Source organism: Coregonus clupeaformis, chromosome 3, assembly GCF_020615455.1.
Source record: "Coregonus clupeaformis isolate EN_2021a chromosome 3, ASM2061545v1, whole genome shotgun sequence".
Classification (NCBI taxonomy): domain Eukaryota; kingdom Metazoa; phylum Chordata; class Actinopteri; order Salmoniformes; family Salmonidae; genus Coregonus; species Coregonus clupeaformis.
The window spans coordinates 30,081,669-30,105,847 of record NC_059194.1 but is presented as its reverse complement, the minus strand read 5'-3'; the positions used below and the strand labels follow the sequence as shown (position 1 = coordinate 30,105,847).

General features: G+C 43.7%; 1 protein-coding gene across 2 annotated transcripts in view; it reads right to left on the bottom strand.

Moving 5' to 3' along the window:
• LOC121544573 (platelet-derived growth factor receptor beta-like) overlaps nt 1-23,860 on the bottom strand; it is a 44,387-nt gene extending 20,527 nt beyond the window's left edge. For both annotated transcript variants that reach the window (XM_041854532.2, XM_045208141.1), the window contains exon 1: nt 23,393-23,860. The gene's annotated coding sequence lies outside the window, so the exon portion shown is untranslated. The remainder of the gene's footprint in view (nt 1-23,392) is intronic.
• Between the last annotated feature and the right edge of the window lie 319 nt (nt 23,861-24,179).

Below are 24,179 nucleotides of genomic sequence, written 5' to 3'. Positions count from 1 at the left end.
CACAGTCAACGTTCTTTTGGGTCTGGAGGCGGTAGGCAGGGTACTCATGCATCACCCCAGGTAACGAACACCCAAATTTGTTCAGAGTCCTTTGTGGCGCACTGTACCTTATCTTTCTCCTTTCCCGATCACCTAGTAGTTTCCCAGTGTAAGGCGCTAGTCGATTCAGGCACAGCTGGGAACTTTATGGATAGGGCATTTCATTGGTTCCCCTATCCATTCCACTCCCCATCAGAGCACTTGATAGTCAACCATTAGGGTCCGGGTTGGTTAAGGAGGTTACTGTACCAGTCACCATGATTAGACAGGAGACGCATGTTGAACAGATCACTTTTTTTATTATTGAGTCTCCTGCTTACCCTGTAGTCTTAGGTATTCTGTGGTTAGCCCTTCACAACCCCAATTTTTCATGGCCGCAGAGGGTTCTTACGGCGTGGTCGCGTGAATGTCCGGGTAGGTGTTTAGGTGTTTCCGTTGGTGCGACCACGGTGGAAACTCCAGACGGCACTCCCACCGTGTGCATTCCCCCCGAATACCATGATCTGGCGCTCGCGTTTTCCAAGACGCAAGCGACTAAATGATCACCTCATCGGGAGGGGGATTGCACGATAAACCTTCGGGTAGACGCCGTACCTCCCAGGAGTCATGTGTATCCCCTGTCGCAGGCTGAAACGGAGGCTATGGAAACATACGTCACCGAGTCCCTGCGCCAGGGGTATATACGTCCCTCCACTTCACCTGCTTCCTCAAGTTTCTTCTTGAGAAGAAAGATGGCGGTTTACGCCCGTGCATTGATTATCGACCACTGAATAAGGTGACGGTACGATTTAGTTATCCTCTTCCCCTCATTCCTTCAGTGATTGAGTCAATGCATGGGGCCCGTTTTTTCACCAAATTAGACCTCAGGAGTGCCTACAACCTGGTGTGTATTCGGGAAGGGGATGAGTGGAAAACAGCATTCAGCACAACCTCGGGGCATTATGAATACCTGGTGATGCCCTTCGGTTTGATGAATGCTCCATCCGTTTTCCAGTCCTTTGTGAACGAGGTGTTTCGGGACATGCTTGGTCGCAGTGTGGTGGTCTACATCGATTACATCCTGGTGTATTCCTCTACGTGCTCCGAACATGTGTCCCTGGTTCGCAAGGTACTGGTCCGACTGCTGGAGAATGATCTTTATGCCAAGGCAGAGAAGTGTGAGTTTTTCCAGCAGTCAATCTCCTTCCTCGGATACCGCATTAATCCCACAGGTGTGGAGATGGAGGGAGATCACATTTCAGCCGTGCGTAATTGGCCGACTCCAACCACGGTGAAGGAGGTGCAGCGCTTCCTTGGCTTTGCCAACTACTATCGGAGGTTTATTTGGGGCTTTGGCAAGGTCGCAGCTCCCATTACCTCCTTGTTGAAGGATGGGCCGTCCCGGCTCCGCTGGTCTGCTGAGGCTGATTTGGCCTTCAGTAGATTGCGGGGTCTGTTCACCTCCACCCCCGGTACTGGCTCACCCCGATCCATCACTACCGTTCGCAGTGGAGGTGGATGCGTCCGAGGTAGGGATAGGTGCTGTCTTATCCCAACGCTCGGGCATGCCACCCAAGCTCCGCCCCTGTGCCTTCTTTTCGAAGAAGCTCAGCTCGGCGGAGCAGAACTACAGCGTTGGTGATCGGGAGCTGCTGGCTGTTGTCCGAGCTTTGACGGTGTGAAGGCATTGGCTCGAAGGGGCGAAACACCCTTTCCTCGTCTGGAAAGACCAACGTAATCTGGAGTACATTCAGGCAGCTAGGAGGCTGAATCCTCGTCAGGCCAGGTGGGCCCTCTTCTTCACCCGGTTTGATTTCACACTCTCATACATTCCGGGTACGAAGAACTTGAAGGCAGACGCACTGTCCCGGCTGTTTGACACAGAGGAGAGGCCCAGAGACAACACCCCAATACACCCGGCCTCATGCATTGTGGCGCCGGTAGTATGGGCGATGGACGCGGATATAGCGCAGGCATTACGCACAGATCCATCTCCACCGCAGTGTCCAGCTGGGCTGCAGTACGTGCCTACGCTTATCCGTGATCGTCTGATCTACTGGGCACACATGTCACCCTCCTCTGGTCATCCAGGTATCGGTCGTACAATGCGCTGCCTGACTGTAGTACTGGTGGCCTACCTTGGCTAAGGACGTGAGGGTGTATGTTTCCTCCTGCTCAGTGTGCGCCCAGAGTAAGGCACCTGGGCACCTCCCAGTGGGTAAGCTACAACCTTTACCAGTTCCACAACGACCATGGTCTTTCCTTAGTATTGATTTTCTTACTGATCTTCCCCTCTCCCAAGGTAACACCACTATCCTGGTCATTGTGGATCTCTTTTCGAAGTCCTGTCGCCTCCTTCCTCTGCCCGGTCTCCCCATGGCCCTACAAACTGCGGAGGCTCTGTTTACTCACGTCTTCTGGCACTACGGGGTACCAGAGGATATAGTGTCCGACCGAGGTCCCCAGTTCACGTCTAGAGTCTGGAAGGCGTTCATGGAACGTCTGGGGGTCTCGGTCAGCCTGACCTCTGGATTTCACCCCGAGAGTAATGGGCAGGTGGAAAGGGTGAATCAAGATGTGGGTAGGTTCCTGCGGACCTACTGTCAGGACTGGCCGGGGGAGTGGTAGAATACGCTCAGAACTCTCTCCGCCACTCCTCCACTAACCTAACACCCTTCCAATGTGTTTTGGGTTACCAACCGGTCCTGGCACCATGGCACCAGAGCCAGACCGAGGCTCCTGTGGTGGATGACTGGTTTTGGCGCGCGGAGGAGACTTGGGACGCTGCCCACATTCGCCTCCAGCACGCCGTGCGTCGTCAGAAGGCGAACGCTGACCGCCACCGCAGGGAGGCCCCGGTTTTCGTACCGGGGGATTGGGTCTGGCTCTCGACCTGGAATCTACCCCTCCGCCTGCCCTTCCGGAAGCTGAGTCCACGGTTTGTGGGGCCGTTTAAAGTCCTGAGGAGGATAAACAAGGTTACTTACAGGTTGTTACTCCCCCCTGATTACCGTATTAACCCCTCGTTTCATGTGTCTCTCCTCAGGCCGGTGGTAGCTGGTCCACTCCAGGAGTCTGAGGTGCGGGATGTTCCTCCACCTCCTCTGGACATCGAGGGGGCCCCGGCGTACTCGGTCCATTCCATACTGGATTCGAGGCGTTGGGTGGGGGGCCTTCAGTATCTCGTGGAGTGGGAGGGGTATGGTCTGGAGGAACGGTGAAGGGTCCCAAGGACGGACATCCTCGATCCCTCCCTGTTGAGGGATTTCCACCGTCGCCATCCGACTCGCCCCGATCCCATTCTCATCACTGCACTTGTCATGTCTTGTCTTGTCAATCACACACACCTGGTGCTCATTCCCCTAATTAGTATGTGTATAAGTGTTCCCTCTGTTCCCCTTGTCTTTGTGAGTGATTGTTTATTGTGAGAGCGAGTAGCTCGTCTTCCAGTTGTATTTGCCAAGGTGGAATATTTTCCCTTGTTATAGTTTCGTTTTGACGCTGGGTGCGTTTGATTTATGTAAACGGAATAATCTCTGGACTTCGGTGTTTTACCTCCTGCGCCTGACTCCTTCATTCACACCTCGTCACACCCAGTATATTGAGTTTGACCAGTGTGTTAAAGACAAACTCCCCACCCAGAGTTTCTATTTTACACTTGTCCTTCATACAGTAAATGGCTTATGACAGACAAGATGATTGAGAGGGACATAGACGACTCAAAGGTTAACGTAAGGGTGTTGTTCCCTCCTACGCTGGTTACTAGTGAGCTCAGGCATGGGGAGGGTGGGACTCAGAGTTGGTCTGAACATTCTGATCTCATAACAGCTCATGAATATCTCTTCACATACACTACTGATATGCTCATATCATGATGGATGCCTTTTACTCTTGTAAGACCAACAAGGTTAGGTCAAACTAAGTTGGGAGCTTACGATATAAAACACATGTCATGACAGCTCAATCTGTTCCTAATCCAAAGATACTGTATGCCACAGAAAGAGCACAGGGCTAATCATCGACATAGACTAAACAGAGTAGATGTGGCTCTTAGAATACAATGGAAGGTTACTCCCCTCTCAATAATGAGATGTGAGTTCTGTACACAACATTCCGGTTCTATGTTCTGAATGGGTTCAAAGGAGAGGTATGTGATGGCTCACTGCACAGGGACAGAACAATGTCGGAGAGTTTTTGTTCTTGTTTTGCCAGCGTTCTGTCTAACTAACAAACGGGTCAGTGTGTGCCTCTGCAACACTATGTTGTTGGGTCTAAAACTATTCCACTGTCGTATCGAACCCTTAATTGGATTCCAAGTAAACAAAAGTGATTAGGCAATAGCGGCAACCACAGAACGGCAACAACAAACCATATTTGGGATTTTATTTCCTGATAAGCTGCTATGGTGGTACAATGTGTAGTTTTGTATTTTAAAACTCAACACTGAGGTAAAATCTCAAATCATACCCTATTACCCTTCAGAAAGTATTATTCACACCCCTTGACTTTTTCCACATTTTATTGTCTTACAAAGTTGGATTTAAATGGATTTAATAGTAATTTTTTTGTCAACGATCTACACAAAATACTCTAATGTCAAAGTGGAAGAAAAAGTATATAATCTTAAAAAAAAACTAAAAATCTAGCACTAATATATCTTGATTAAATAAGTATTCAACGCCCTGAGTCAATACATGTTAGAATCACCTTTGGCTGTGATTACAGCTGTGAGTCTTTCTGGGTAAGTCTCTAAAGCCTTGTTCACATTGGCAGTTTGAAGTGACTCAAATCCAATTTTTTCCATTTCCGATTCGAATCTGTTATTTTTTCATGCAGTCTGAACAGTCAAAAGCCACATGGAATCTGATATTTCAATCCACATTTCAAACCACCTTCGTAGATGTTTGAAGTCAGATAGAAATGTGATTCCTGGCCTAGCGAATTGTGTCTGAACGGTCAAATCTGGTATATTTGCCCTCAAGTGGTTGTTAGACTGTTATTTGGCATGTCTTGTTACTTGCTAGCTACTCTATTGACAGTGTGACAAGAACATGGCATGGTAGCTAACTTGTTAATTGTTTACAAACAAATTTGTGAATGTGCTAGAAAGCTAAACAGCGACCTAGCTAGCTAGTTGACTGCTGTGGCTAACCAAAAATGACTCATTTTGAATGTTGGATCATCTTACACTTTGATGCTTTAAAGGTGTTTTTACACTATGATTTAGAACATTCAAAGCAACTGGGAAACGTCCATGGCAAGCATTGTTGTCACCTGCTAACTTCTGAGCGATAGGAAGCACGAGCACCACCACCAATCAGCCTACACACCCATCATTACTATGACCACTAGCATAGCCATGTCAGCAAATGACTGCTGTCTGAATACACACAAATCTGATTTGGTCACTTGTATCTTGCTGTTTGGACAGTCTGTATTCCAAAACGGAATGTGTGAACAAGGCATAAGAGCTTTCCACACCTGGATTGTGCAACTGGTGGAAAGCAGACTGAACCAGGTTTTCGTCTAGGATTTAGCCTGTGTTTAGCGTTCCGTTTTATTTTCTTCCCAGTCCTCATCAATTACAAGCATACCCATAACATGATGCAGCCACCACTATGCTTGAAAATATGGAGAGTGGTACTCAGTAATGTGTTGTGTAGGATTTTCCCCAAACATAACACTTTGTATTCTGGACAAAAAGTGAATTGCTTTGCCAGATTTTTTGCAGTATTACTTTGGTGCCTTGTTGCAAACAGGATCCATGTTTTGGAATATTTTTATACTGTACAGGCTTCCTTCTTTTCACTCTGTCAAATAGGTTAGTATTGTGGAGTAACTACAATGTTGATGATCCATCCTCAGTTTTCTCCTATCCCAGCCATTGAACTGTAACTGTTTTAAAGTCAATGTTGGTCTTAGGGTGAAGCCTGAGTGGTTTCCTTCCTCTGCAGCAACTGAGTTAGGAAGGACACCTGTATATTTGTAGTGACTGGGTGTATTGATGCAACATCCAAAGTGTAATTAATAACTTCAACATGCTCAAAGAGATATTCAATGTCTGCTTTTTTTTTTTACCCATCTACAAATAGGTGCCCTTCTTTGCAAGGCATTGGAAAACCTCCCGGGTCTTTGTGGTGGAATCTGTGTTTGAAGTTCACTGCTCGACTGAGCGACCTTACAGATAATTTTATGTGTGGGGTACAGAGATGAGGTAGTCATTAAACAATTATGTTAACCACTATTATTGCACACAGAGTAAGTTCATGAAACGTATTATGTGACTTGTTAAGCAAATTTATACTCCTGAACATATTGAGGCCTGCCATAAGAAAGGGATTGAATACTTATTGACTCAAGATCTTTCAGCTTTTTATTTTTATTTTGTAAACATTTCAAAAAACATAATTCCACTTTGACATTATGGGGTATTGTGTGTAGGCCAGTGATAAACAATCTCAATTGAATCAATTTGAAATTCAGGCTATAACACAACAAAATGTAGAAAAGTCAAGGGGTATGAATACTTTCTTAAGCCACTGTAGTTCACTACCAGACCCCTTATCCATAATTTGAGACACGGACTGGTTTTGATGCTTTAAGAGCAATGTCATCGCTTCAGCTTCAGCGTCATGTCAGAGGTCAATGGAGGTAAAGGCGACATGGTTCACCCATCATTGACCACAGACAGCCAATGAGAGAGCAGGAAAGTATTCCTAAGTAAACACTGCACCTTAAGAGGGAAAGAGGACAGAGGGAAATATCTACAACACAGAGAATGTGATGGAAGGAGAGAGGAAAAGAGGGGTGGACGTTCTTGTGGGTGGAAGTGGGGAGGGGGAGCGTTAAGGGGGGCACAGGGAAGGGGTGCAGCAGCAGGCGTCTGGAAACAGTTAAGGATAGATCACAGGCCTGTACGCAGGACGAGGGTGGGAAATGGAGAGAGGGCGGAAGAAAGAAGCCCTGGGAAGAGAGGGGGGAGAAGCAAGAGGAGGAGGAATCCTTCAAGGGGGTCAGTGGAAACATTGAAATTGATCTTAAAAATAATTGTGGGCACTTAAATTGTTTTATTTCTGTTTTCAACTGGATTACTTAATGTGTACTATTAAAAGCATGTGTAGTAAAACTTCTCCAACTTCTAATCTGATCACGATACAACTGTGGTACTGTTACATCGCCATGAAGATGTTCCTCCTCACAAGGCAAACTTTCATTTATTGTCATATACAGTATGAAATACTGTAAATTGATTAATTGTTCTGTTTTTAGAAGTAATCAACAGAATCATAAAACGTGCTGAAAAAAGTATTACTGGTACTTTGAGTACTGTAAAGCCCTTTGGGCTACAAGTATTCTAGCCTATGAGAGGTTCTATATAAATAAGATTAATTTGTTATTATTTAAAATCCCCTGACTATCCAGCTAACAGTTACTCAAACTTAGATACAGTATATCTTTAGAGCTTTAAGCCTGTGTAAAGAAACTGCCCCTGGCACTTCCGTTCCCCAAACTGAAACTCTTAAACTGTTCCAACAACATGACTCGTACATTTCCTCCCCCGCCTCCATCCTCCTGGTTCTAATAAAGCTGAGGATCCAGAGAGAGATGGATTGGACGTCGCCCTGCACTAGGCTAGCTAGGGCCTTGTGTAATGTTTGATTGATTTCATTATACATTTTTTTGGTTCTCTCACACACTTCAAAGGCACAGGGAATACAAATGCAGGCACACACACACACACACATACACACACACACACATACACACACACACACACACATGGAGGCACACTTACTGGCACGCACACACACATTCACAAAGACACGCACAAGCATGCACACACTCCCTCCCCCTCCATCCCCTCTGTGTCACTGGTCTACAGTACAGTTCACATTCCCACAGTGTTTCTCTGAAACTTTCCCAGGCCCGCTGATCCACTGGGGATGGTGGCGGGAGCACCAGGGCCCGGAGGTCACGCCGTCCCAGAAGGACATGCGTCAGAACACTCAGAGAGCGATCCGCAACCCGGGAAACAGTACATCAATATTTATGAGCACGAGACACCTCAGTGTCACAAATGACAACTATACGTTGATGAGTGGCGATGGAGAGTGGACACCAGAGTTGACCCTAAGGATAGGAAAACACTCTCACTGCTCGTGCCTATAGGCATTAAAATGCTTCTGGGAAAGACAGACTGCATCAGAGACTCTGTGGTTTTGTAGAGTGAGGCTGTGAGGCGGTATAAGAAGATACAAATGTGTCTGTGCAGAGAAGATCCCCTGCTGATTTTGTATGTTTGCCCACTGACAAAGAAATGATCAGTCTATAATTTTAATGGTAGGTTTATTTGAACAGTGAGAGACAGAATAACAACAAACAAATCCAGAAAAACGCATGTCAAAAATGTTATGAATTTATTTGCATTTTAATGAGGGAAATAAGTATTTGACCCCCTCTCAATCAGAAAGATTTCTGGCTCCCAGGTGTCTTTTATACAGGTAACGAGCTGAGATTAGGAGCACACTCTTAAAGGGAGTGCTCCTAATCTCAGCTTGTTACCTGTATAAAAGACACCTGTCCACAGAAGCAATCAATCAATCAGATTCCAAACTCTCCACCATGGCCAAGACCAAAGAGCTCTCCAAGGATGTCAGGGACAAGATTGTAGACCTACACAAGGCTGGAATGGGCTACAAGACCATCGCCAAGCAGCTTGGTGAGAAGGTGACAACAGTTGGTGTGATTATTCGCAAATGGAAGAAACACAAAATAACTGTCAATCTCCCTCGGCCTGGGGCTCCATTCAAGATCTCACCTCGTGGAGTTGCAATGATCATGAGAACGGTGAGGAATCAGCCCAGAACTACACGGGAGGATCTTGTCAATGATCTCAAGGCAGCTGGGACCATAGTCACCAAGAAAACAATTGGTAACACACTACGCCGTGAAGGACTGAAATCCTGCAGCGCCCGCAAGGTCCCCCTGCACAAGAAAGCACATACACAGGGCCGTCTGAAGATTGCCAATGAACATCTGAATGATTCAGAGGAGAACTGGGTGAAAGTGTTGTGGTCAGATGAGACCAAAATCGAGCTCTTTGGCATCATCTCAACTCGCCATTTTTGGAGGAGGAGGAATGCTGCCTATGACCCCAAGAACACCATCCCCACCATCAAACATGGAGGTGGAAACATTATGCTTTGGTGGTGTTTTTCTGCTAAGGGGACAGGACAACTTCACCGCATCAAAGGGACGATGGACAGGGCCATGTACCTTCAAATCTTGGGTGAGAACCTCCTTCCCACAGCCAGGGCATTGAAAATGGGTCGTGGATGGGTATTCCAGCATGACAATGACCCAAAACACACGGCCAAGGCAACAAAGGAGTGGCTCAAGAAGAAGCACATTAAGGTCCTGGAGTGGCCTAGCCAGTCTCCAGACCTTAATCCCATAGAAAATCTGTGGAGGGAGTTGAAGGTTCGAGTTGGCAAATGTCAGCCTCGAAACCTTAATGACTTGGAGAAGATCTGCAAAGAGGAGTGGAACAAAATCCCTCCTGAGATGTGTGCAAACCTGGTGGCCAACTACAAGAAACGTCTGACCTCTGTGATTGCCAACAAGGGTTTTGCCACCAAGTACTAAGTCATGTTTTGCAGAGGGTTCAAATACTTATTTCCCTCATTAAAATGCAAATCAATTTATAACATTTTTGACATGCGTTTTTCTGGATTTTTTTGTTCTTATTCTGACTCTCACTGTTCAAATAAACCTACCATTAAAATTATAGACTGATCATGTCTTTGTCAGTGGGCTAACGTACAAAATCAGCAGGGAATCAAATACTTTTTTCCCTCACTGTATATTGACATAACCTGAAAGGCCGCTCAGCTAGGAAGAAGCCACTGCTCCAAAACCACCATAAAAAAAGACAGACTACGGTTTGCAACTGCACATGGGGACAAAGATCGTACTTTTTGGAGAAATATCCTCTGGTCTGATGAAACAAAAATAGAACTGTTTGGCCATAATAACCATCATTTGGAGGAAAAAGGGAGTTGCTTGCAACCCGAAGAACACCATCCCAAACGTGAACCACAGGGGTGGCAGCATCATGCTGTGGGGGTGCTTTGCTGTAGGAGGGACTGGTGCACTTCACAAAATAGATTGCATCATGAGGAAGGAAAATTATGTGGATATATTGAAGCAACATCTCAAGACATCAGTAAGGAAGTTAAAGCTTGGTCGCAAATGGGTCTTCCAAATGAACAATGACCCCAAGCATACTTCCAAAGTTGTGGCAAAATGGCTTAAGGACAACAGTCAAGGTATTGGAGTGGCCATCACAAAGCCCTGACCTAAATCCTATAGAAAATGTTTGGGCAGAACTGAAAAAGTGTGTGTGAGCAAGGAGGCCTACAAACCGGACTCAGTTACACCAGCTCTGTCAGGAGGAATGGGCCAAAATTCACCCAACTTATTGTGGGAAGCTACCCGACACGTTTGACCCAAGTTAAACAATTTAAAGGCAATGCTACCAAATACTAATTGAGTGTATGTAAACTTCTGACCCACTGGGAATGTGATGAAAGAAATAAAAGCTTAAATAAATCATACTCTCTACTATTATTCTGAAATGTCACATTCTTAAAATAAAGTGGTGATCCTAACTGACCTAAGACAGGGAATTTTTACTAGGATTAAATGTCAGGAATTGTGAAAAACTAGGTTTATATGTATTTGGCTAAGGTGTATGTTAACTTCCAACTTCAACTGTATGTCATACATTGCCATAACTGTTCATGCATACTGCTCTGTAAACTCACCTCAGTCTTTCTCTTGAATACAAGCCATGTCTACTTATTTGCTACAGTGACAGACTAATCTACTGTTTTTTTGGAACATGTTTACTTGCCAACACATTAAAGTTGAAATGATACACCAAGTCCCTGCATCATTTGTTTTAGTAGTAAGATTGTAGCTAGTTACTTCCAAAAACATTTCATGAATATCACAGTGAATTAATCGAGAAGTTGAGGTCAACACTTTATTGGTTTCTGATGCAGCTGAAATCATTTAGTCACTTGTCAGTACACTTGTAAGAAAGATGATATAAAACATGATCAAACTCCATTATATACATATGTACAAGATCTAGCAATTTCTATACCACAGTTCAGTTGTGAGCATACTAGGCATGGTATATTATACTACAACATCAGTCTAACTGAATATGGATGTTGTGCTTGCTGAATATTCCAGGCAGGGTCCTGAATGTTCTTCAGCTGGTGAACCTCATCTTGTGTTGGGCAATGGCAGCTGGTCTGGCAGAACTTCATAAGCTCCATGACGTTGGACTCAGACTATACACTTTGGCTCTTGCCAGCCCCGTGCAGTCTTTTCCACTTCCGAGTCAGATGATGTTGAGCTTGTTCCTGGCTGATAGCTTTCATCCAATGGGTCTACAGGATCTGTACTTCTTAAGCTGGTGTCAAGGTCATCATCATCAGCAGCAGCAGGATTAGTCTGTAGGACATAAACAAGACAGTGATTAGCCATCATTTTACTACTTTGTCCCCATCAATGCACACTTAAACAAGGTACTAAAATCCACCCATCCCCCTCGTGTTAATAGATCCTGCTGACTAACACTTCCACACAATACCCATCCCCAACAGACACCAATCAGTCACCCACACCATCCCCTCCTTACTAATAACTCTGCTTTTCTTCAATTTAGACTTCAAGCTTTGCATACACTATCAACTAAGCCTCCGTAATACAGGTAACTACAATAGAAGTTGTAGCCTACTTATAAACACAACAACTATGACAACAAGACACAGACCATGTTTATGCCTAGCTCCAGTATATTTATTTGCTCATCATGGAGTCATGGAAAATTATAGCAAAGGTGACTTACACTAGTTCCTGGTGCTGAGTTTGATGTTGATGCTGCTGCAGATGTTGATGTGATCAGACTCTGTAAAAAGAACACACAGGCCAGTCACATTAGCCGATGCGTTAGTTAGTTAGCTAGCTAACAGTTAGATACGGTCCAGTAGGCTGTAGCTAACGTAATCTAACGTAGTTAAAGTTAGCTTGCAAAGTTACAAATCACATCGCCAGATAGCAGCTGGCTAATTACAATGATTTGCTTTGGAACGTCTAGCCAGCATATTATGAAAGCTAGCTAGCTAGATTTAGATAAACAAATGTAGTTTGCTAGCTAATTAGCTAGCTAGCTAAGTTTGCTACGTTACCTCTGCTTGACGATGAAATGTTACCCCAGCAGCCTGTGCTTGCTTGTAGTTTGCACATCCAGGTACTGAGCACCACACCATGACTAAACTTTACAGTTGTTGTAAACACACGCACAATTTTTTTTTTATTTGCAAGATTATGTTTTATGAACGAGTGGCTGGTCCAGTGAGTCACGTTAGCTACCTGTTGACACCCATTCTCAAACGGATCCACCTAGACAGGGGCGGCATTTCGTCCTGAAATCTGTATATTGTGGTTACAACCAGGAAATGTAGATGGCCCGTTTCTACCGGTGAGATGCAGAAACGCTCGTATTTGCGTGTAGTGAGGACATTCTTAGTAGTGAGGAAATTCTTAATATGACACATATTATATGTTAATAACATATTAATGAACCTATACAGTTAAAGAGCAAAAAAAATAATAATGGCATACTTGCTACTGTGATTCCTGAAAATGCAGAGCCTGTTGATGGAATATTTTAAAAATCCAAAATTATACTTTTGTTACATTGTTTTCTAGCTCAGCTAGTTAGCTAGCTCTCATTGACCACCAAACGTTTCAAATGCTAGCTAGCTAGCCACTTAATATAACTTGTTTTCTCAAAATGTATGTTACCTAGCTAAGTTAGCAATGTTATGAATATGACGCCCATCTGCTCTCAACATCAGGCAACGATTTGAGAGCACTATTTAGCCCCAAAAGTGGTTATAGATTTGACTGCATGATGACAGTGAATTCAGAGCCATTCAGTGGCTAGCTACACTACAAACATAATTTTACCAGGTTCTCGTGAAGCAATTTTAATGACAGTCCACCACAAGAGTTTCCTGATTAGCAAGGGGTAGTCTGTGTTTAATTTCATTGTGTTTTAGAAACACAGTTTGACATCATTGTGAGGGGATTTCGCCAGTGGTTGAATGGAGATTTGGGCTTCCCGGGAAAATGTTGTCTGAGGTTGCAACAGTAACCAAGGGGGGTGAGGCTTAGTGAAGGGTCAATTGAAGGGTGTTATCAGATTTGAGTGGTCCATAGATAGAGTGGTTTTGTATGTACTGTCCCTTTCCCCCATTGGCCATGGTCGACGTAAAGATAGGTGTTTACATTGGAGATGTCATGGTAATCACCATGCATGAGATTTCCAGCATCCCTGGGAAAACTCACACTCTGGGAACACAGTTTTAAACACCTATCTCATGGCTGATTGACCCTTCCCAGCATTCACTACCAACTCCACTACACTCAGTGTAACCCCCACCCCTTCACCCCCACCCCTTCACCCCCCTGACATAGAGGATGGTTTGACCCAACCCCACCAGGGAGCATGCAGGCGGCCCGGCCCACGCACAGCCTTCGTGCTCAATCTCTGGGTATTATCCATACTGGTCCGTGTTTGAGTTAGACATCTGGCAATGATGTTGCAGTCAGCACATGATGAGGTGGGAACCACTTTCCCAATCACATTTGCAACCAAGCTTTTGCCTTACTGAGTGTGTCCCGAGGGGAAGCGGGGAGACAGTGTTTGAAAGAATGAAAAATACATTTTATAACAAAAGACAGACACTTGGTCCAAAAAGCTTCTTTGAGCGCAGCTGGAGAGTCTTCACTTCCTGTATGGGGAAACATGCGGCCATGTGTGGGTGTGAGGGAGTGATTCAACAGTGATGCTGCAGATCACCAAGACCACTGGCCAGACACATAGTACAGCACAACACAACGTAGCCAGATACAGAGTACAGTGCAACACAACACAACCAGACACGCAACACAATGACACAAAAAATAGCACATCACAATCAGAGACAGAAGAGCACAACACAGTGCAACACAGACAAAACACAGGTTCAAACAGACAAATGAACACAGACCAGACAACTGTACACAGGAAAACACAAGACAAAGCATAAATCATGACAAAATAAGGGACAGAATTAGCAAGATCAAGAAGAATGAGAGACACCACAACAATGGATAGAACACAACCTCAGACGTTACAAACAAAACAGAGAAGGGACACGCTGACAGGCAGAACACAGTTTATGACACAACACCACAACAAAGTGAGCAGTACAACAAAAAGAACACAAGAACAGACACAAAGCTTACTCAACACAGAGGGTTCTGTCTATACATAACACGTGTGCAGAACGTGGTCCTGAACAAAACAAACCTCTCCAACTTTGTGGTCACCTTTTTCTATTACGTACTATACATACTATACATGGAGTGGACATCTTCCAAATCACAGAACTAATATAGTAGCTATAGATACGTTTACACATCATTGTCATCCTCCAGCTCTTTCTGGAGTGCTCTTTAGATAACAGAGTCAGTCTCTGAGACAAGACTCCTGGTCTCCAAGGAGCACTGCTTCCAGCCCCCCTTCCACTAACACTGCCTCAACATCAGTATTTTCCTCTTTGACTTACAGAGACAGTAAAACTAACCCAACAACCAAAGTTTAGGGAATGCTTTGTGAGATTTCAGTCCAGATATATAGTATCTCTGCATAACCATATGTCTTCTCTACTGTAGCACTGGGTGTGTGTGGTCTGTACAGTACAGAACAGTACCTGCTTTTGACCAAAACCACTTATCTGCCAGTCTGTGAGAGGGGATATACAGTGCCTTGCAAAAGTATTCATCCCCCTTGGCATTTTTCCTATTTTGTTGCATTACAACCTGTAATTTAAATTGATTTTTATTTGGATTTCATGTAATGGACATACACAAAATTGTCCAAATTGGTGAAGTGAAATGAAAAAAATTACTTGTTAAAGAAATTCTAAAGAATAAATAACGGAAAAGTGGTGCATGCATATGTATTCACCCCCTTTGCTGTGAAGCCCCTAAATAAGATCTGGTGCAACCAATTACCTTCAGAAGTCACATAATTAGTTAAATAAAGTCTACCTGTGTGCAATCTTAGTGTCACATGATCTGTCACATGATCTCAGTATATATACACCTGTTCTGAAAGGCCCCAGAGTCTGTAACACCACTAAGCAAGGGGCACCACCAAGCAAGCGGCCACATGAAGACCAAGGAGCTATCCAAACAGGTCAGGGACAAAGTTGTGGAGAAGTACAGGTCAGGGTTGGGTTATAAAAAAATATCAGAAACTTTGAACATCCCACGGAGCACCGTTAATCCATTATTAAAAAATGGAAAGAATATGGCACCACAACAAACCTGCCAAGAGAGGGCCGCCCACCAAAACTCACGGACCAGGCAAGGAGGGCATTCATCAGAGAGGTAAAAAAGACACCAAAGATAACCCTGAAGGAGCTGCAAAGCTCCACAGCGGAGATTGGAGTATCTGTCCATAGGACCACTTTAAGCCGTACACTCCACAGAGCTGGGCTTTATGGAAGAGTGGCCAGAAAAAAGCCATTGCCTAAAGAAAAAAATAAGCAAACACGTTTGGTGTTCGCCAAAAGCCATATAAACATATGGAAGAAGGTACTCTGGTCAGATGAGACTAAAATTGAGCTTTTTGGCCATCAAGGAAAACGCTATGTCTGGCGCAAACCCAACACCTCTCATCACCCCGAGAACACCATCCCCACAGTGAAGAATGGTGGTGGCAGCATCATGCTGTGGGGATGTTTTTCTTCGGCAGGGACTGGGAAACTGGTCAGAATTGAAGTAATGATGGATGGTGCTAAATACAGGGAAATTCTTGAGGGAAACCTGTTTCAGTCTTCCAGAGATTTGAGACTGGGATGGAGGTTCACCTTCCAGCTGGACAATGACCCTAAGCATACTACTAAAGCAACACTCGAGTGGTTTAAGGGGAAACATTGAAATGTCTTGGAATGGCCTAGTCAAAGCCCAGACCTCAATCCAATTGAGAATCTGTGGTATGACTTAAAGATTGCTGTACACCAGCGGAACCCATCCAACTTGAAGGAGCTGGAGCAGTTTTGCCTTGAAGAATGGGAAAAAATCACAGTGGCTAGATGTGCCAAGCTTATAGAGACATACCCCAAGACTTGCAGCTGTAATTGCTAAAGGTGGCTCTACAAAGTATTGACTTTGGGGGGGTGAATAGTTATGCACGCTCAAGTTTTCAGTTTTTTTGTCTTATTTCTTGTTTGTTTCACACAAAAAAATATTTATCATCTTCAACGTGGTAGGCATGTTGTGTAAATCAAATGATACAAACCCCCCCAAAAATCTATTTTAATTCTAGGTTGTAAGGCAACAAAATAGGAAAAATGGCAGGGGGGTGAATACTTTCGCAAGCCACTGTAAGTAACATTTCAAGCCTATGGGCATTTTCCATCCACAACCAAAGTGTAAACCACATGTCACTTGAACACAGATGTATTCTACTGTAGATTAATCTACATGACAATTGTTTAACATTCTTGAATTTACCTATTTCTTCATTTGTTATTAGGGTCACTGCATGAACAGCTTAATGTGCCAGAAAACAAATACTTGTCGGAAATACCAATACTTGTCTGACACTGTGTCGCAGTCTCTTCGGAAAATGAACTGGAACTTGTGTTTATAGAACCAACTAAGTCTACATCCTTGTAGAACAACACCACGCTAACTCAGCTCTACAAGCTTAATAGATCTTAGCTTTCCTGCAATTCAACTACTGACCCTTCAGTAAGGATCACATAGAGGCCATCTTCTATAGACTAACTGTTAACTTCCCTGTTCGTACAGTGAGTGTGCTACAGCTTCTGCCAAGAGGTCTGGACCTACATGGCACATGAGGTAACGGGGAAGTGTACGCCAGAGATGCTGATTCATGCACCACTCCAGCTGTTCCCCCTATATCGCTACACTATCATCACAGTACAATATGTTAATTGAATGACACATTAGAGGAAACTGCAGAGAAACTGATATAACAGCAAAAGTCCCTTGCTGTATTTTCTCCGCTTCTCAAAATGCACTGCGGTGGTGTTGGATTATCATGGGTAAACAGTGACTGGTGTCTGAAGTACCCTACCTCAACAGAGCTATGTCAGACTTCTTATTTGGGAAGCTGTGGGTTCTGGCTAGCTCCTATTTAAATGAAGCTGTAAATGCGACTGAGAAGGGTTATGGTAAAAACCAGTGGTTAAAGGGGTGGTAGTTGTTGGATGTGGCTGACGTTTGATATCAGCTTAATGATCTCGTTTGCAACTCATTTGGAAAACTAAACGAGGGAAAAGGCTTAAAAAGCATTAAAGAGGGGAAAAACACTTAAAAAAAAAAAAAGTAGCTCTTATTCAATGTCTCATTAAGTGTTTGTCAAAATAAAAACGATGTTCCTGTAATCAAATGATTGTTCTTTACTATCAAGGCAAAAAAACTAAAAAAAACTAAGTACTGTACTTCCAATGGAACATCATCTTTAGTGTCTATGACGTAGTGTTAAAAGCACATCCAGTATTATCACCAGGCAACGATAATATGTTATAAAAAGACGAAGGGCAGAGTTCCAGTAAAATAACAACCGAAAACCCTTGGTGAACTCTTAGGGAAGATACCGGATGTAGAGACCTAGACACTGACAACTAGCCCCAGTCCCAGTCACTAGACCCTCTCCCCCTACACCCCCCAACCCACTCCACTAAGCCCTCCCCATCTGGCAAGTAAAACACCCATGTCCCCCAACCCTCACTCCCACCTCTCAGCCCAAACACTTGAGGGAATAGCAGACCCCCCAACCCCCCAACCCCCCACCCCAGACCCTTCCCTTCCCCGTGAGAAATAGAGGACGCCTACACTCCTCAAAAAAAAGGAAAGAAAAAGAAACAGCTGAATACAATTACAGCTCTGACTGGCTTTAAATCCCTCTTGTTTTCCATGGCGGCTTCCAACAACACAGCCGAGAGAGGGAGAGAGAAAAGGAAGGAAAAGGAGATTTTTAAAAAAAGTTTGCAAAGTGTGTTAGTTTGAGCATCACAGCAGCTTTACAGTGGGATCAGGACTATGGGGGTCAACTGACCCTGCTTTTAGGAATTTCAGATTATTATTTTCATGTTTAAGGATAAGTGTTTTAATGAGAGATACTCATATAGTGGTGATTCTCTATTTCCATCCCTAAGACTCAGGGGTAGTTTCAGTCATGATTTTAAGGAGGGAAAATGTAATTACACATAAGCTAGGTATGTACACTGTAGTATCATCAGCTTAGCTTTTATCTTTCAAATTCACACACAGTCAGAGTAGCAAGCCAGACAAATTCACTGTAGCCAAGGATTATTTTGTCTCAGTTTTCCTTCGTGTGAAAGGTCTTATCACTTCTGAGAGCTACAGCATGTTTTCCTTTGCCCTCCTGCCCAGTTTGTATCACCAGCAATAATCCCTGACATGTTTTAGTTGGACCGAGGACAGCGCCAGAGGAAACATCACTGTTTTCAATGAAGCCACAACAGCCTTAATCGTCATACTGACTCCATTCTCCATTTACTTTCATTGTATGATACTTTTATGACGAAAGCTCGCTGTCAATACACTATAGTCTATATGACTTCCTGGGATGTGTTTCACTTTCTTATGAAGCCTTATTACTCTGTTACGAAGCTTTTACAAAACCCTTCTATTTCTATTATCCTCCGAAGAGAGTGGCTGGCTGAAAACTGTCACACCCTCTCTCAGATATGATGCAGCTGCTTCTCGTAGTGTTGTTTAGTGAGCGGTGGGAGGGAGAGGAGTGGTGCAGGCCAGACCTGGACAGGATGTATTAGCTCAGCACTCCTCACAACTCATTAAGTGTTCTATGTTCTAATGACTCTGTCAGTGGAATGGTTTGTACAATAGGAAGGAGGAAGAGGTGGAGGAGGACGAGAAAGAAGGAGGCTTTGAGTAGCAGGCTGTTTCAACCACCACTGGCCTTATTGGAGTGGCTATCTCTTAGTCCAGAATTATAAGGGTGATACATAATGAATCAATGGATTATTGAGCACTGGTAAATTATTCATATAATGTTGTGTTCTGTTAATAGCAGGAAGATGTGGCTTCGCAGTGTTGATCTCTACGTATGCTATAGCTGTAGTATAAGTTAGAATGGCAACACTTCAAGAAGGAGAGCTAAGTGCCAGGTGCTAAATCCTTTATTAGTACCAAGATCTAAACAGCATTAGTGCCTGGGCTTGATTCTAAACACTTATAACTTTGGAAAGATCAATCATAGGCCTCATTCAATGTGCTGCAGAGCTTGTAGCTATAAGCTACCACACTGGTACTTCAGACCATATGGGTTAGTGCATGTGAGCCGCCTGTTGAATCAGATACACTGCATGTCTTCTGGATGGTCATAATGTGAATCACATTTCTCACTTTGGCTGGCATGCAGGGAGCTCTGAGAGCCAGGACACAGCTGATGACTGCTGAAAGATTAGTTCTACTGCCAGACAGAGAAGAGGAGAGGGGAAGGGAGGGGACAGGAGAGGAAAGGAAAGGAGGGGAGGGAAGGGGAGAAGAGAAGACTGCAGCACTACAACAGCACAGGGAGAACTCTCTCTCTATCCAACATACCGGCCCCCTGTCACACTGTAAGACAAAATCCCCACAATGCTCCAAACGTGCCTTAAATTAAACTTCTGGATGTCTTAGAATGTGAGATTGAATAGGGTTTAGCGGAGGAGGTACATAGCATGTTAGTGATAAACTGCAATTATAAAACAATTCATAAAACACTAATTATAAAACAATGGTATGAACATAATTTTTTAAGCTCATTAAACAGGCTATACATGTCCTATAAATATCCAAACAGCTCGTGACAAGATGGTTACACATGATAAAGAACTGTACTTCAGAGGAGAAGAGACAGAGATGAGGAGTCAACAGTAAAGCACATGTCATGCTAACATCGGTTGTATCAAACAGATCCATCTGCATTACAGTACTAGAGTGTTGTCTGTTTGTGGCTCTACAACCTAAACCGCCCCATGCCAGAGCATCGGTATACCAAAGGCTTCTAGCATCTGACCGTAGTCATAGAACAGCAGTCTCAGGTGCACAACATCTGTTGGATGAAAGAGCAACATGCCACACGTCTTTGTTATGAGATTAAATTACTACTATAACCATAAGGTATGTAATATGTATGCCAGCTCAATAACTGAAACATCCACAGTGATTAAGTCTGTCTGTGTGGGGATGTCAGAGAGTGGAGTATGTTTGTATGAATGTCTGCCTCTCTCTCCTTTCTGCCCAGATGACACAGACACAACTCACTGTTCTACAAGCAACACACGCTCACCAATGACAAAGCTAAAACTCTATGGGCCAGTTTCCCGGGCACATATTAAGCCTTCTCTAGAACTAAGAAGCATTTTTAATGGAGAATCTCCATTCACATCCTGTTTCAGTCTAGGACTAGGCTTAATCTGTGTCCGGGAAACCGGGCCCAAATGTATTACACTTACAGATGTAGGATCTTAATCTGATCGCTCTTTTGTTCCTGGGAATTTTCCTGCACCACAGGAAATGCAGATGAGCTTTGTGATTGACATACATTCACTGAAAACCCACTCTAACACATGGTTATATTAACAGTATTGCGCTTTTCATGTAGCCTACTTTTGGCCAGCTAATAGCCTAACCACCCATCAAGCAACATTATGGACTAAACATTCAAATCCGGTTCAAATTATTTTGCTGTGACAATAGTCAAATTAATATCTGTATGTGTTTGTATGTGGTTAAAACAAAACACAGAGTTGTATCCTCAACTGAAGACACTGAGGACTCCTATGACGTGAATGATGCTATGCTATGATAATGGCTCCATGGTTGTCAGTGGCTCCCCTGCGTAGCTGTGCGTAGAAGATTGATTCTGTAAAGGTCATTCACCAGGACTACAGGGCATCAATGGTTCACTGGTGAGGACCAGTGGTTCACCAAGGGTGAGTTGAGTATGTGAGTGTGTGTGTGTGTGTGTGTGTGTGTATGTATGTGTGTGTGGAAGACCTTCCTAATATTGAGTTGCACCCCCTCTTTTGCCCTCAGAAGAGCCTTGTCGGGGCATGGACTCTACAAGGTGTCGAAAGTGTTCCACAGGAATGCTGGCCCAAGTTGATTCCAATGCTTCTCACAGTTGTGTCAAGTTGGCTGGATGTCCTTTGGGTGGTGGACCATTCTTGATACACACAGGAAATTGTTGAGCATGAAAAACCCAGCAGTGTTGCAGTTCTTGACACAAACCAGTGCGCCTGGCACCTACTACCATAACCCGTTCAAAGGCACTTAAATGTTTTGTCTTGCCCATTCACCCTCTGAATGGCACACATACACAATCCATGTCTCAATTGTCTCAAGGCTTAAAAATCTTTATTTAACCTGTCTCCTCCCCTTCATCTACACTGTTTGAAGTATATTTAACAAGTGACACCAATAAGGGGTCATAGCTTTCACCTGGATTCACCTGGTCAGTCTATGTCATGGAAAGAAGAGGTGTTCTTAATGTTTTGTATAATCAGTGTATATTCACAGCTATTTTCCGTCCTCCTCTGGGTACATTGACTTCAATGCAAAACCTAGGAGGCTCATGGTTCTCACCCCCTTCCATAAACTTACACAGTAGTATGACGACATCTGGAGGATATCCTCCAACCTATCAGAGCTCTTGCAGCATGAACTGACATGTTGTCCACACAATCAAAGGATCAGAGAATTAATCTAATAATGAAAGCATAAGCTACAGCTAGCTAGCACTGCAATGAATAAAATGTGGTGAGTAGTTGACTCAAAGAGAGACAAAGACAATAGTTGAACAGTTTTGAACAAATTAATTTCTTCAAAAATTATGGAGAAGCAGCCGAGACAGAGAGAGAGAAATAGCTATATTTCGGTGTATTTTTTTCACTTTCACTTACTTAGCTAGCTAATGCAGCTTGCTAATTTAGTCTACTCAAACACCCGACTCAAACAGAGAGGAATGCTATTTATGTTAGCTAGCTGACTAAGGCTATCCAACACTGGAACTCTTTCAAGTCAGGGTAAGCTTTCGGTTGTATTAATTTATTGCCTCCGGGGCCCGCAGGTGTAACTGCTAAACTGCTTGCTGTATGTACACAGTACTGCGTGATTGTAGTGGGTTTACTAACATATTAGTTCTAGAAGCTATGTTGACTATGATGTTAGCTAATATGGTGACAACGATGTAGGCTGTGTTTACCGGTTAGCGGTTATGGTATGAAGGTTTGGCTTGGAAAGTTCAGACAGCTGTTGTGTTGTGCACTGAAGTCCACAAGCGAAGGGAAAAGGTGAGAGGAGGAAAGTGTGTAAATAAAATAAGGAATTATACAATGAGCAAAGTGATTATGCTTTTTGTATGTGGCTGCTATTACATTTACATTTTAGTCATTTAGCAGACGCTCTTATTCAGAGCGACTTACAGTTAGTGAGTGCATACATTTTCATACTGCTATGAAAGTGAACTGTGTGTGCGGGTGATCAGGGGTGTATTCATTCCACCGATTCTGTTGAAAAACTTTTCTTAAATTGAAGCAAACGAAATGGGGATAAACCTACCTGAATTTGTCCAATATAAACTCTTGTTTGCAACTGTTTGGACTAATAATTATACCCTAGATCAGCTAGATGCAGGCAAGAGTATGCAAGGCGGTATTGAATGTGTCACTTTCTGTCACCTTGATTAATCAAATTTGTCACTCGACCTGTCATCCAATATGCTGTAGTAGAAATAAGACCATGCTCATAAAAGAAAATCGTCCTCCCCAATCTTAAACAGCACCAACCGCCAACACACACAAAACACACAATGGTATAAGTCTGGCAAGACATTCCATGAAATGAAACACAGACAGCCATTCCGTGACATTAAACACACACAAAGTTAACTAAATTAATCAATTCCCAATTAATCATTACAACAGAAAATATGTTTGCAGAAAATGCCATTATCCAGTTGTGGACAGCTACAGTACAGTAGTGTATTAGTGAGGTGATAGACAGCCATGTAATTGAATTATTCATAGTGGGATTTCTGTCGCAACTAATTGTATTTAGTCATCCTTCATGTCCAGTAATAAATCATAGGCTCTATTACAGTTGCCAAAAATGTATTAGTCAGAAACACTGTAAATGTGAAAGAAAACAAAAGAGCCAAACTGAAACAAAATCCTCTTACCTTCAGTGTATCAGTTCTCGGCTGTGTCTTGGCTCCTAAAACATGATCAAGTCTCAGTCTCTGTGAGTGTCTCTCTCTCTCTCTCTCTCTCTCTCTCTCTCTCTCTCTCTCTCTCTCTCTCTCTCTCTCTCTCTCTCACTTTCTGTCAAAGAAGTGCTCTTCTGAGTAACAGTCTCTAGTAACAGTCTCCAGCAAGTTGTGTTTTTAAGGGTTGGACTAGATCCCTCTGAAGTGCAGGACTGTAGGGTTTAGGGTGAATCTCCAGTGTCCTGGGAGTCCGTCGGAAGAGGTACCGCTCTGAGCTCTCTGTTTATGTAGTCAAATCACAGCACAGGGGGTCTCCTCTCTTCTGGTCTGCTCTCCTCTGCTCTCTTCTCACATACACTGATAAAGTCAGCCCACTGCTCTGCCGAACAGCGAACAGAAACACACACTGTCTCCCTCCCTGGTCCTGGTCCACCACTGCTGAGGCTCTAACACATGGAGAGAGAGAGAGAGAGAGAGAGAGAGAGAGAGAGAGAGAGAGAGAGAGAGAGAGAGAGAGAGAGAGAGAGAGAGAGAGAGAGAGAGAGAGAGAGAGAGAGAGAGAGAGAGAGAGAGAGAGAGAGAGAGAGAGAGAGAGAGAGAGAGAGAGATCAGGTTGTGTTTGTTGTTCTAAGGTTCACCACCGGTGTGATTTGTTTGAGGTGTAACTGAACTGAAGCAGTTCCGACAGTCACTACTAGCAACAGGATCGGACTGCATCTGTATCTAAGACTCAAAAAAAGTACAACAAAGAGAGAGAAAG